This window comes from Ursus americanus, chromosome 6 (assembly GCF_024610735.1).
Source record: "Ursus americanus isolate L20-20 chromosome 6, mUrsAme1.1.p, whole genome shotgun sequence".
Classification (NCBI taxonomy): Eukaryota; Metazoa; Chordata; class Mammalia; order Carnivora; family Ursidae; genus Ursus; species Ursus americanus.
The window spans coordinates 2,778,277-2,791,132 of record NC_142132.1 but is presented as its reverse complement, the minus strand read 5'-3'; the positions used below and the strand labels follow the sequence as shown (position 1 = coordinate 2,791,132).

Genomic DNA, 12,856 nt, shown 5'->3' with positions numbered 1-12,856 from the left:
GGCACAGTGCTGGGGTTTCCAGGTCAGCCTCTGTGCCAAATAACAGCCCTCCATTCCCAAGAGAGCACATTCCTGTTAAGTAAGAGAATGCTCTCCAAGGCGCATCCTGCCGCGGGGAAGGGGCCCGCTACATCACTTGAGGGGCCTGAGCGCTGGGCCCGCTGCGTAATTCCCAGAGCCCAGTGCAGAGTGAAAACTTGGGCCCCTTGTTCAAAAAGCAGGAAGGGGCACCTGGCTGCCTTCGGCCCAGGTCATGATCTCAGGGGCCTGGGATGGAGCCCCTCCCTCTGGGGCAGGCTCCCTGCTCAGCAGAAGTCTGCCTCTCCCTCTGCCCCTCCCCCTGCTTGTGCATGCTCTTTCTTATATAAAAAAACCAAACAACAAAAACCTAAAATGAAAAGCAGGAAAAAAGTGCCCTTAGGCTAAAACAAAACTGTTTTAGTTTTTAAAACTTTCAATTTAACGTTATGAGTTAAAAATTATTAGCACGAGTCCATTTTTCTGTATATCTCGCAGCGGCGCAACGTCGGAGCATTTGACGTGTATGTGGGACATCCCTGACGTCGCCGTTTGTTTCCCATAGCTCCAGCATGCGTGTTGTTGTTACCGGAACTCTGGAAACGCTGCACCAGACTTCCTATTCCTGATTGGTGCACCTTCTCTCAATGCTCCGCCTCCAGCGGTGATGACGGGGAAGGAGGATGGGATGCTGCCTCGCTCCTCCCGTCAGGTTCACTGCAGGCTCACTGCACGTGGATAGCTAGCACAGGGGTGACAAGTCAGAAGGACAGGCAGAGTTCCTTGGTCATATTTCTTAGACTGCCGTTGCCTTCTTTCAGTGCACGAAGCAGGTTCTGGTTTGCACGGAAAGCATGGTTGCTTGGGGCTGCTTGAGGCCCGCTACTGCGTCATAGGCGTCCTAAGCTCACCTGTACTTGCTCTGCGTCCCACTGACCTCTCTTGCACCAGGGCCGCTGGGATCCCGCGCTTACGGTGCATCAGGCATGCTGCGTGCGGGTGGGGTGCCCGGGCGCACAGGTGGACCTGCATGTTGCACGTGTCTCTTCTCACCGGCACGCCCCACTATCCCGTTGCACTTCACATACAAAACACACGTGCAAAGCTAAAATCAGGAAGAATTTCCAGGCAACAGAGCATGAAACTAGCGTGGGCCCTTTTGAGGGCAGGGCTGTGCCCACGGAGCCTGCCGTGCTTCAGGGCGAGCGGTCCGAGGAGTGACAGGGCCAGGGATCAACCCCTAACCCCCTGACGCCCCTGCTCCTTCCTAGAAATTCTGTTCAAGAGCCACTTAGTGTGACCACTGCCCTGCTAAGGAACCTTCTCTCTGGACTTGATGGAAACTGTTCACTAGAGAAACGTCGCCTTTACTCCCAACAAGGTCGCACTGTCCTCCGTGTGAATTCCTGTGTTAATGATTCAGTGTAACAACAGCTACCACAACCTGGTGTGAAAGCGTCAGGTACAGCCCTAAATAATGGACGTGGTCAACCACTGGATTCTCACAAGGACCCTGCCCGGTAGGCATGTCAACCCCATTTTACAGATGGGGAAACTGAGGTGAAAGACTGGTCCAGGTCACATGGTTCCAGAGTCCAACCTCCCGCTTGCGGAGACACTGATTAGGCCCCGTCCTCCCTGAGTTGGGGGGCCAGAGGGTGCTTGGCACCGGGCAGGGCGGAGGGCTGGCCTGCATGCGACCAGGCAGGTCCGAATGCGTCCAGAGCTGGTGCAGGAGGTCGGGGCGAGGACTGGCTTCCCTCAAGTGGGAGAACTGGTCCGGAAGCTGCCCTCCATGGGAAGCCAGGCGCTGCTGGACGCACAGTGCCGGCTACTGAGAAACTGCTGAGGACCCAGCACAGCGGGTACCACCGGTGCTGTTTTTGCCCTGGGGAAGCAGGTGCAGAGATTTGCCTAAGTCGCTAACCAGAAAGTGTTTGAGCGGGGGGGAGGGGGGGGGTGTTCGAACCAGGCTCCACCCCGCCCCTCCTGGACACAGCGAGTGGTATTCCTCCTTAGCAGGTGTGCTTGGGCTGCGGTGGGGGCCAGAGCCTCCTGAGGCTAAGTCCTGGCACCCGGCTGCCCTAGCGCGTGTGGTCAAAGCGGGACCCTCCCACCTGGGGCCGGAGCTCCTGGGTCCCGGATGGGCAAAGCCCCAGAGGGCGACGTCGTGCCCTGGGGCAGCCTGGGGAGCGGGCCGGCACTTAAGGAGCAAACCTCTAATCCTGTGCGCAAACACCGAAGTTCCAAATCAAGTGAAAGAAACGTTGCAATGTATGCTGTCCTCTTATCTTGACAAATACATCCCGCTAATGACTTGGAGAGCTGCGTTTTAATTTAGAAGAATGAGTGCTGGGCGGGCCGCCCTGGGTCCGCCCCCGCCCTCCCCACCTTCGGTTTCCGTCGGGCCTCGAGGGCCGGCGGGCTCCCAGGTGCGCGCCCCAGCACGACCGCCGCGCTCTGTGCGCAGGCTCCGGGGCGGCGCGGGCAGCGAGTGCGCAGGCTCCGGCCCCCACCCCACCCCCGAGGCTTGGTCCAGGCCGCCAACTTTCTTGAGGGGCCGGCTCCGGGCACGCCCCACTTCTGGAAGGGTCGGTTCCAGTGCGAGCACCTCCTGGGGAGGTAAGTCCCACTGCGCCCCCCCTTCCCGCGGCGTCGGAGCCTCCTGTGGGGTCTCGAGGCGTGTGTGCGTCGGGCCCGCAGGCTCTTCGCCGGGAAGCACGCCGCCGCCCGTACTTGGAACCAGGTGTCGGGGTCGGAGCGGGTCGCGAGGCTTGCCCATGTGGGGTTCCTGCCCCTGCCCCCAGCGTGCCGCGGTCTCAGGGTCTCCTGGGGCGCCCGTGTGCCTCCAGCCCCAGGGCGGGTGACGGCCGGCGGTGATGCTGAGCTTCCCAGCCCGCGCGGCCGGGCAGAGGACCGGGGTGACCTCGGAGGGACAGGGTTGGGCGCGAACTGCCACGTCCGGAAAGAGTAAGAACCTCTCAAGCCTCAGTTCCCGCGAGTGCAAAACGGCCCGGCCAGTGCTCCCTCTTCCTGGCCGCTGCTGGGTTCGAGCTGTCAGCGCGGGGTCAGCCCCGGAGGGGCCTCCATGCCCGCCGCGGTCTCCGGGCTGGCGCAGGCGGCACGTGTCCACGCGGTGGCGCTGCGTACCGCTCTCCGAACCGGCCCGCTTCGCCTGCCGGGCGTCCGTCGGGCACCAGGGGGCGCGCGAGGACCGAGGAGCGCGCAGGAGCCGGCCCGCGGACTCCGGAGCGCGCGCCAAGCCGTGAGCGCGCCGAGCCGTGCCGTGAGCGTGCCTGCGGGACCGGAGTCCGGCCCCTCCCTGGCTTCCTGGGAGCGCACCCCGCGCACCTGTGCGGAGGTCCTCTGTGGCTCCGTTGTCTTCTGGCCCGGTACCAGCAGGGCCCTGGAGGCCGCCGGGGGTGCGGGCGGCAGGGGACCCCCGCAGGGCGGGCGCGCTAGACTTCCGCCTCCCGGCTCCGCGGAAGACCCGGCTCCGCGGAGGACCCGCCTCCGGCGCTGGCGGCCCAGTCCGCGCGGGATGTGCGTTTGTGCGGTGAGACGCCTGCCGCCCCCTCCTGGACCCGGCCACGGCCTTAGGCAGACGGTGCACTGTGTCCTGACAGCTCCCGGGGAGTGCCCAGCCCTGGCCCACCCCCGGCGCCCCTCACTCCCCTGCAGAGGGGACCGTGCAGCGCTCAGGACACGAACCACGGCCGCCCCAGGCTCCCAGCACAGGGACCTCTGGCCTCTGTGGGGTGGGCTCCCCGCATGGGGCTTCCGGTTGCTAAGCCCCAGTAAACCTTCAGTGTCTCCTCGAAGCGGGGAGCCGAGGGTCCCTGGGGGACAGTGTGGACCATTTGAGTTTAGGTTTTTAAAATTAGTGTTTATTTCCTAGACTAGTTTCAGATTTACCGAAACATGGGGCAGGTAGACCGGAGAGTGCCTGTGCCTACCCGGTGTCTGTCTACACCCTGTCTACCAGGTGTCTACACCCTGCCTATGGGGTGTCTACCCTGTGTCCCCTAGTATTTGCGTGGTTCATTTCTTATCATTAACGAGCCAATACTGATACATCATTATGAGCTAAGTCCATACTTTTCCACATTCCCTTAGTTTTACCTCCTGTCCTTTTTCTGCCCCAGATCCCACATAGCACTTCCTGTCCTGTCTCCTTGGCACCTCCTGTCTGTGACGGCCTCTCAGACTGGCTTGTTTTTAATGACCTTGGCAGTCTGAAGGGTCTGGGCAGGTATTTTGGAAGATGTCGCTCTGCTGGGATTTGTCCGAGGTTCATGATTAGATTGAGGCAGTGGTTTTGGGGGAGGGAGTCCACAAAGGTAAAGTGCGCTTCTCCTCTCATCGTAGGGAGGGTCCATGCTGTCTACATGACTTACAGTGCTGACCTTCACCTTGATCCCCTGGCTGAGGTCATGACTGTCTCCACTGTCCAGATACTGACTTCTGCCCCTGTCTATGCTGACTGCTTCTTTGGGAGGAAGTCACCATGCACAGCCCACACTTCAGGGCCGGCTTCAGGGGGGTATCTAATACACTGCTTGGAATTCTTCTACGTGGAAATTTTGGGGGATTTTTCTCTTCTTCCCATTTGTCTATTCAATCACTTGTGTATGCCAATGTAGACTCATGGGTATTTATTTTAGACTTACAGGTAGGAGAGAGAATGGTTTTAAGATTGGGTAAGGCTGGTGGTAGATACATGGCTTTTGTTATATGGGTCTCTGTTCTTGTCTGTGTTTGGAGTATTTCAACTGAAGTGAAAAAAATGGGGTCAGGGCCGTCTCTGGGGGCCTGAACAAGCAGGTGGACAGTCACTGTCCCCATGGCATCCTGTGGTGGGGATGGCGGCCGCTCTGGGCGTTTGTGACCTTGTCCCTGACCTAGCTCCCTGTTGGGGGTTACGTCCAGGGCTCCTGGGGCAGAGGCCCAGCTTCCGCTGGCATCCGAAACCTTCCATATTCAGTGCTCTTGCTCAGCTGACACAGACTGAGAGCAAGTCTCAGACCTGCTGGACCAGGGCCCTGTGCTCCCAGATGGCCTCCTCCATCCGGCATGCATACTGTCTTTCACTGGCCAGCGATGGGGGCGCCATGGAAGAAAAGGTGACTTTGCAAAGTTCTGGGCTGGAGGATGCCTGTGCCCCCTGGGTCCCACGGGGATCTTCAGACACATCCACAGTTTGTGCCTGGTTTTGGGCCACGCTCACAGCCCGAGGGAGGCGTGTCTGTGGGGGCCTGCCCCCTCTCCTGAGCCCCCCCAGCCCCCCCCCCCCCGCTTGGACTGCATCCTGCCTGTGCCTATGGATGTGGGCTCATTATCTTGTCTGTCTTGGGGAACAGTATTGGCTTGGCAGTTAATAAAGGATTTTAATTAAAGAGGGAAGAATCGTTTTGGCAAAGTAGACTTGTTCCCAAACTCAAATGACCTATCCAAGTAATAAGTTTGGTTTATTTCCATATGAGACTCTGCAGTTTTGGGGGGACTTCACTGAGCATCCTGGGGGGAGCCTTTTTTTTCTCTTTCTTCCGTACTGCAAAACCCGGCAGCCCTTCCGTTCCTTGCTTCTTCGGGCTGCCCCCTCCTGCCATCCCCAGAACCCCCAGTAGGTCCAGATGTGCGCTCTCTTTCTGTGTCTCTGCTTCCCCAGGGTGTGGCCTTCCACAGGAGCTGCCTGGCCTCTGCGTGCCTTTTGTGCTGTTCAGCCCGTGCAGGCCAGTGGGTCTTTGGGAAAACTCGAGGTAATCGTAGGCTCACATGCAATTGTGAGAAACAACACGGAGGAATGCCGGTACTCTCACCCAGTTCCACATAAGGGGCATCGTGTGGTTTAACAACAGCGTATCCATACCAATATGATCCACTAACCTTGATCGGATTTCACCAGCTCTGTTTCAAAGGTGTGTCTGGACAGGTGGCACTTACCTGATTATCACAGCAGAATTCTGGTTTCCAGAGTGCGGGAGCCAGGCCAGCGCCACCCTGTGCAGCCTGGCGGGCGATTTGATTAGATGCATATCTTTCTGGGAGTGCTTGGTATTAATTATGCTTTCATGTAAATAGGTCAGTGTTTTGTCACTCCCTGTACCAACTGTCTGTGGCCACAATAACAGCACTCTGTCCCCTCACGTCCTTTCTCTGGCCCTGTCTGCGCCCTCATGTGTCTACTACCAGCTGGGGTGTGGGGGGTCTCACATACATGGGATATGTGGGCTGGGCGGGGGCCAGCTGACCTGGCTGGTCTCTGTGGGGCCTCTCATCCCACCTCTCCCCACCTCTGCCAGCCTGGGCTTGTTCTCACGGTGGCACGGTGTCCAAGAAAGGGAGTGGGCATGTGCAGTGCCTCTGGAGCCCAGGTGAGAGCTGGAACCCTGACCTTTACTCTGCAGCTACAAAGCCAGCCCCAGTTCCAGGGGCAGAGGGAGACTCTGCCCCTCAGTGGGGCTGGCTGCAAGGATGCACTGAGTGGGGCCAGGGTGCAGGGAGGGAGAGGTGGGATCTGCACTCCTGACCTAGTGCAGCTGAGCTGCAGGGACAGTGGCTGCTGCGGTGTCCCAGGCAGTCTGGGAGGAGAGGCTGGTGTGGGGGCGTGTGCATGTGTGTGCATGTGTGTGTGCGTGCATGCATGTGTGTGGGAAGATACAAGCCCGTTTCCAACGTGTCTTATTTGTGTTCCTGTCAACAACCCTGGGATGTCTTGCGGAAGGCCAGCATCTGAGTCCAGATGGGAGCTGGGGCGGGAGCTCCGGCCCAGGGTCTGCAGTCCTCAGCAGAGTGTGTGTGGCCCAGTGTGCTGTCCAGGAGAGACCCTGAGATGCCCGCACATGACCTTGCAGAGTGTTGCTGGGAGCATGTTTAGTTCAGTCCCCACTCTGGAGTGACCGTTCTAGTGGCAGGATCCTATGAGGGGCCGTGGGTGCAGCGGGCCACAACAGGGCCCCCAGTCCCCCGCTCCTTAGATGTGGCCAAGGTCAGTGACTGGCTGGTCCCATCTACCCACTGGAGGCTCCCCACCGAGGGAGGCCTGCAGGGCATCTGGGCCTGCCCTCCTGGGAGCAGCTCCAGCTGGTGCTCACCAGGCTGAGGGGTCCCATGGGCCCCGAAGTGGAGGGGAGGTTCCCCAGCCCCCCACATTCCTGTCTGCTCCAAATCCTCTACGTTGGCTGGACCCAGTCAGATTAGACGGAGATTTCTTCTCCAGGCATGAAGCCGTGTGAACCAAGAGAATCTTTCTTCCATTAGCAGATAAAAACTGGGAACTGATTTCTTTCAGTGCTTATGGCGAAGACCTTTGACCCAGAAGCTGATTCTGTAGGGAAGGGGATAGCGATGCTACGACTTTCTCCACAAACACCAATGTCCTAAGTATCGTGTGTCATTGTGCTGGACAGACGCCGTGGAGATGGTACCAGGTGCGTGGACCGCCCCCCAAGCCGCATCATGGGACATCCTCTCTTATGCACCAGCAGGACACAGTGATGGAGGCAGCCTGCTCATTGACAGTTTTGTGGGGAACACGTCTGGCTACCTGTGCAAACATGTGACTCATTGATTCCAAACCTAGATCGAAATAGAAATTGTGAAAAGGACACCAGATGATGGGGCAGTTGAAATCTGTGCTTTCTCACAGCCCCGGATCTCTGTGAGTAGTGTGTCCTGTTCTGTCCTCAGGCTGGAGAAGGGGCAGGGCAGTCCCACTGGGAGCTTTCCTGGCACGCCTGGCTTGCAGCGGCCCCTGTCCTTGGTGAGGTCTGGGTGGCAGAACATGAATATAAGTATCCAGTTACTGCTAAAAACACCCTCTAACTTATACTCATTTTTTCCGGAAGGAAGCCCAGGCGCTGATCAGGCATCCCAGGGCCCGCATCCAGGCGGGGTCCTGGCCTCCCCTCCCCAGCTCCGAAGGCTTCGTCCCGAGCAACAACGGCGGCTTCGTCCCTGAAGCTTGCTTTCTAAGATGCGCTGCCTTTTAGTGTGGACTTCACTTAGAAATGAGACTTTGGAGCTTTATAAGTCACAGGCCTGGCTCTGAAGATTTACAGGAGTGGCTGGAAGGTGGAAATGGTGACACTTGGCTTTTATCTGGTTTCAGTTGCTCTGTGCCTAGAGGGATGTTAGATTGCGAGATATTTGCATATCAGCTCTGCTGGCCTTTCTCCGAAGTTAATCCTCTGTGTACACTCTCCCTGTATCTCCCTACCCCCATCCCAGCAGGTGTCTGCCTTTAGTGGCCGCCTCCTGGGAATCCTGAGCTGGGGAGGGAGGCCCCCTCCTTTCTCCTGGGCTCTCTGCCCACCAGAGGGTGGATGGGGTTGGGGGAGGAAGGAGCCTAGTTTGGGGGGCAGGGGGAGGTGGGTGAGGAAGGCAGGCTACCAGAAGGAGAGGAGACAACTGCCCCCCCCCCAACGGGTTCCTCCCTGGCTGGGGGAGCACAGAGAACCCCGGCGTCTCTCCAGGGGGTGGGACTGCAGGAGGGGCCAGCACTGCGGGGTGGGGGGCGGGCAGAGGGAAGCGGCCCCACTGGACCACAGACACGGACATGAGGCCCACTGGGGCAGGGTGGGGATGCCCCCAATGGGGCCGTGACCGGCCCTCTCCCCTCTTCCCCCCATGTCTGGGCATCAGGCCACAGGGAGGCCCCAGGAGATTGAAAAAGAAGGCAGGAAGTGCTGTTTCTGGCATGTGTGCTCTGGGAGACTTGGCCCCATCCCTGTTGGCCGAGGCGGCTCCCACCGCATCCCCGTCTGTGAACAAGGATATGCTCAGGCTAGGCCTTCCTGCGCTGCCCTGGCGGTCAGGGCATTCTCTGCTCGGTTTGCTCTTCCGTAGGTGGGGCTGGTGGGAAGGGTGTGGTGGAGCCCCCGGGGGTCACTCACAGGGTGGCAGTGCACCAGCAGTGAGTCAGGCCATGGAAGGAGAGGCCTGCGCTGGAGGGAGGGAGGTGCCAGACTGAGTAGCAGGAGGGGAGGCAGAAGGGGGCTGGGGGCAGGGTGGGGGGTGGCTCCCGGCTGGCCAAGACAACAGCAGCATGGACATAACAGGGGCTTTGGGGTCCAGGGCGGAGGGGACAGCCGTGTGGTGCTCTGGTCCCTGAGAGCAGTTGTCAGAGGGTGTTGTTGGGTGGGGGGTCCTTGTGAGGGAGTGAGGGAGCCAGGGGCCTTGACTGCTGGGCAGCCCGAACCGGCTGGGGGGTGTGGGCAGGGGTGGGAGGGACGGGGCCAGCATCAGTAGCTGCTGTGCCTCCTGAGCCCAAAGGGGCTGCTTGGGCCTGCACAGTGGCATGAGGGCAGCCCATGTGGGGTCCCTAAAAATGTGTTAGGGGGATGAGCCAAAAGCTTGGGATGTGCTGAGCAAATGACGCGCAGACAGGATGCTCTGGGCTGGCCACAGGGAGCAGGGTGTCCCTGGTCGGTGACCCTGCAGCCTCCTGGGTCCCTGGGCACTGGGCCCTCCCCTGCCTTGTGCTGCCAGCCTCACCGTACCCAGCGTGTTCACAGGATGACGTGGAGCCAGGGCTTGCTCTCTTCCCGTGGCTGGGTTCCAGGCAGGCGGGCAGGCAGGGTGCAGGGGCTGCTTCCACTTCCGAGCGCCCCCGCTGCCCCCTGCAGCCAGGCTGCTCATTCTGTGCAAGGGCTCCTAGAGGCCGGCAGCCGCAGGAGGGCTGCCCGTGACCCGTGAGAGCCCAGCGCCAGCTCCCCTGCCCTGCCCGTCAGCAGGGTCCTCGGGCAGTGCCCGCGCAGCCAGGCCCCGCGAGCAGTGCTGTTCCCCTTGAAAGGATAACCACAGATGAGCGCCATATTTCAGAATTAACTCTTCCTTCAAGCGAACATCAGAAGTCCCATAATTTCATTAGGAGAAACCTAAAACTCCATTTGCTTTTATTAGTCTGGAAGCTGCTCGCGGAGTGGCCTGGAGAACAGGGTAGCTCAGGAGACAGGAGACTGCTCCCCGAAGGTCATGGCCGTGACCCGCAGCCCTGCCCACAGACCAGCCTCTCCCCTCGACCGCTGGCCCCCGGGCTACCTTGGAGGCTGAGAACTGCTTTCTGTCCCCCCCCCCCCCCCCGCAGTGGGATGTCATTTAAGTTAGAAGGAGGGAAGTGCGGAAGGGCCAAGGGCCGCGGGTGCACCCAGGACCCAAGGAGCTCAGCGGGTCACGGAGCAAGGGCGGCAGGATTCCACTCCCTCCAAGTATCTGAAACAGGAAGTAGACGGTGGTGTCCAGGGCAGGAAGGGATTCTGTGTTCACGGGGACAGGTTCAGTCTGGAGGATGAGACTGTCCTGGAGACAGATGGTGGGGACGCCTGCGCCGCAGGGGATGGACTTCGTGCCGCTGAGCTGTGCACTTAAAAAATGGCTGAAACGGTACGTTTTATGTTCTGTGTATTTTACCACAATTTAAAAAAATAAAAAAATTATTTTGGGGGGGCCCTGGTCAGCTTTGCATTAATGAAGACCCTTGAACCCTCAGTAAGCCGGGTCGCCAGCCCCGGGTAGTAGGTCAGGCTGCTGGCCGAGTGCACGGGGATGGGGGACGCGTGTGGCAGATACATGCTGGGTGCTGGCTGTCCACGAATTTGGGTGTGACCCTTTGCCGGTTGTTTCTCCTCTCCTCCCATGGACGGGGAGGGCACCCTTGACATCTTGGCAACCGCAGAAGCTGGAGGGTGACGAAGAGACACCGAGGAACGGCTCTGAGCAGTGAGTGCGGTTGCTTCAAATGAGTATTTTTGTTCAAGTCCCAGGGCAAGGTCTCTGTAACTAGGGTGACCACGTGTCTCCGCTTGGCCGGCTCATCTCAGTTCATGCCCAGCATCATTCCTAAGACCCTCTGTCGGCTCTCCACAGCAGTGGGTGACACATAGGGCCCTCTTTTGTAGAAGAGGCCGTGCTGTGCCCAGCTCCCGTTCTGGTGGAAAGGTTTATGCGCCCAGCTGCGGGGGCTGCCATCAGCAGGCCGGAGGTCGTGCCCCTTCTTGCGGTGTCAGCCTGGAGCATCAGGCCCAGGTGCCCCTCTGCAGGCATCCCAGTGGCAGAGCTCCGTGTGGGGTGGGCTTAGGCCTTTGTGGAGACCAAACCCCCCACTCCTCCCCTCCCCCAGAGGGTCCTGCTCAGAGGGACCCTAAGAAACGTCCTGCACACTAGTCTCCGAGTCAGGGTGGGCTCCCCCTGGGGTGCACTCTGAAGGCAGACGCTGGGGTGAGATTTGGGAGCAGGAAGCAAGGACCAGCCTTTGGTGGTTGGGGGAGCATCGCCTGACCCAGGGTCCCTTCTGAGAACTTTGAGCAGCAGCGGGGAGCTGCCCTGGTGCGTGAAGGAGGCAGCGCATGGTTCTGGAGGAACATGGGGCTCATAGTGACAAGGAGGGCATGGGGGGCAGGACTAGGGGACAGTGGATGTTCGAGGACCCTTGGCAGCAACTAGAGCCCCACCCCTGCAGCAGGGACGGAGGAGGCCTCCCCTGAGCGAAGCTCAGCCTCTGCAGGGGAAGCAGAAGGACCTGTGATGCTGGACGGGGCCTCCGAGGGTCTGGGATCCTCTGGTTCTGCGGCAGAAGGGGTCTGTCCTCCCAAGGCCGGCTAGTGCTCCCCGCTCCCCTTGAAATCAGTGTGGGCTTCTGCCCTGCAGGCCCAGGCCCCCCTCTCGGCCATAGGTCACGGCCTCTCCCCGGTTTGGGTCTGAAGGGGCCTCAGCCTGCAGGACGTGCTGGCCTGTCCAGTCAGGCGTGGGAGACTACGTGTGGGGCTTGATGTAGTTTTTGGAGTAGCGTTGTTGGGGCTCAGAGCCGACAGCCAAGAAAGAATTCTTAAGACATGTTTGGTGCAAAATGGTGATTTTATGAGAGCTCGGGGACGGGGCAGAGAGAGCTGCGGCCGCCCCGGGATTGTGAGGAGTAGCGTTCTGTACTTTAGGGCCCGGGAAGTGAAGCTCAGGGACGCTCCCAAGGATTTTGTGTGCTGGAGACTCACTGGGTGCTGGGGGCCTGGCTGTTGTCGGCGGAAGTTGTTTTTCCCTCGAGCGAGGCATTAACATTAGGAGGTTGGGAGCTCGGTGTTGTACTCTGCCGCCTCAAGGACGTGTCAATGGGCTGCAGGTATAAGGACATGTAATTTTTTTAAAGCTTTTACTTATTTATTTGAAATAGTGAGCGAGCACGACCGACTGAGCCCCCCAGGTGCCCAAGGGATGTGGTTTTGGAGTATAGGTGAGGTTTAGTGGGGTGGAGTCTGGAGGCCACGACCAAGAAAGAATTCTTGAGACGTCTTTGGTGCAAAATGGTGGTTTATTAAAACACGGGGACAGGACCCAAGGGCAGAAAGAGCTGCTGCCCAGGGTTGTGAGGGGTGGCTGATTATACATTATGGGGTTGGGGGAGGTGAGGAAAAGGGAGGTTTCAAAGGGATTTTCATATGTTAAAGAAAACTCACAGGATACCGGAGGCCTGGCCATTGTCAAGTTAAGGTGGTTTTTCCCTCCAGCAAGGCATTAGCGCAGGTATTTGGGAACTTCCTGGAGGAACATTACACTCTGCGGGCTTCCAATATCTGCCAGAGGGCTGCAGATCTGAAGGGCATTGAGTTGTTTCTACACTTCCTCCTGGAAGCTGGGTTCCTGGTAGAAACGCTTCGTTCCAGCAGATCGCTGAGACATTTGTAAACTGAGGGAGACTCCTGTCTTGTAGGGTTGTGGTCTCTCTAGGTTAACTTTCTGTAGCTTTAGAGCAGCCAGGGGTGCCTGAGGAATGTCACATACATCCCATGGGGGGGGGGGGAGCTGTATCAGCTCTGCTTTGTCCTCAGCTGGCCTTCTGTGACCTCAT

The 12,856-nt window shown here is 59.2% G+C and overlaps 1 long non-coding RNA gene across 1 annotated transcript in view; it reads left to right on the top strand.

Moving 5' to 3' along the window:
• Positions 1-2,517: 2,517 nt before the first annotated feature.
• The window catches only part of LOC148109750 (uncharacterized), a 407,130-nt gene continuing 396,791 nt past the window's right edge, over positions 2,518-12,856 (top strand). The window contains exon 1 of the long non-coding RNA XR_015724660.1: positions 2,518-2,640. This is a non-coding gene — a long non-coding RNA (uncharacterized LOC148109750). The remainder of the gene's footprint in view (positions 2,641-12,856) is intronic.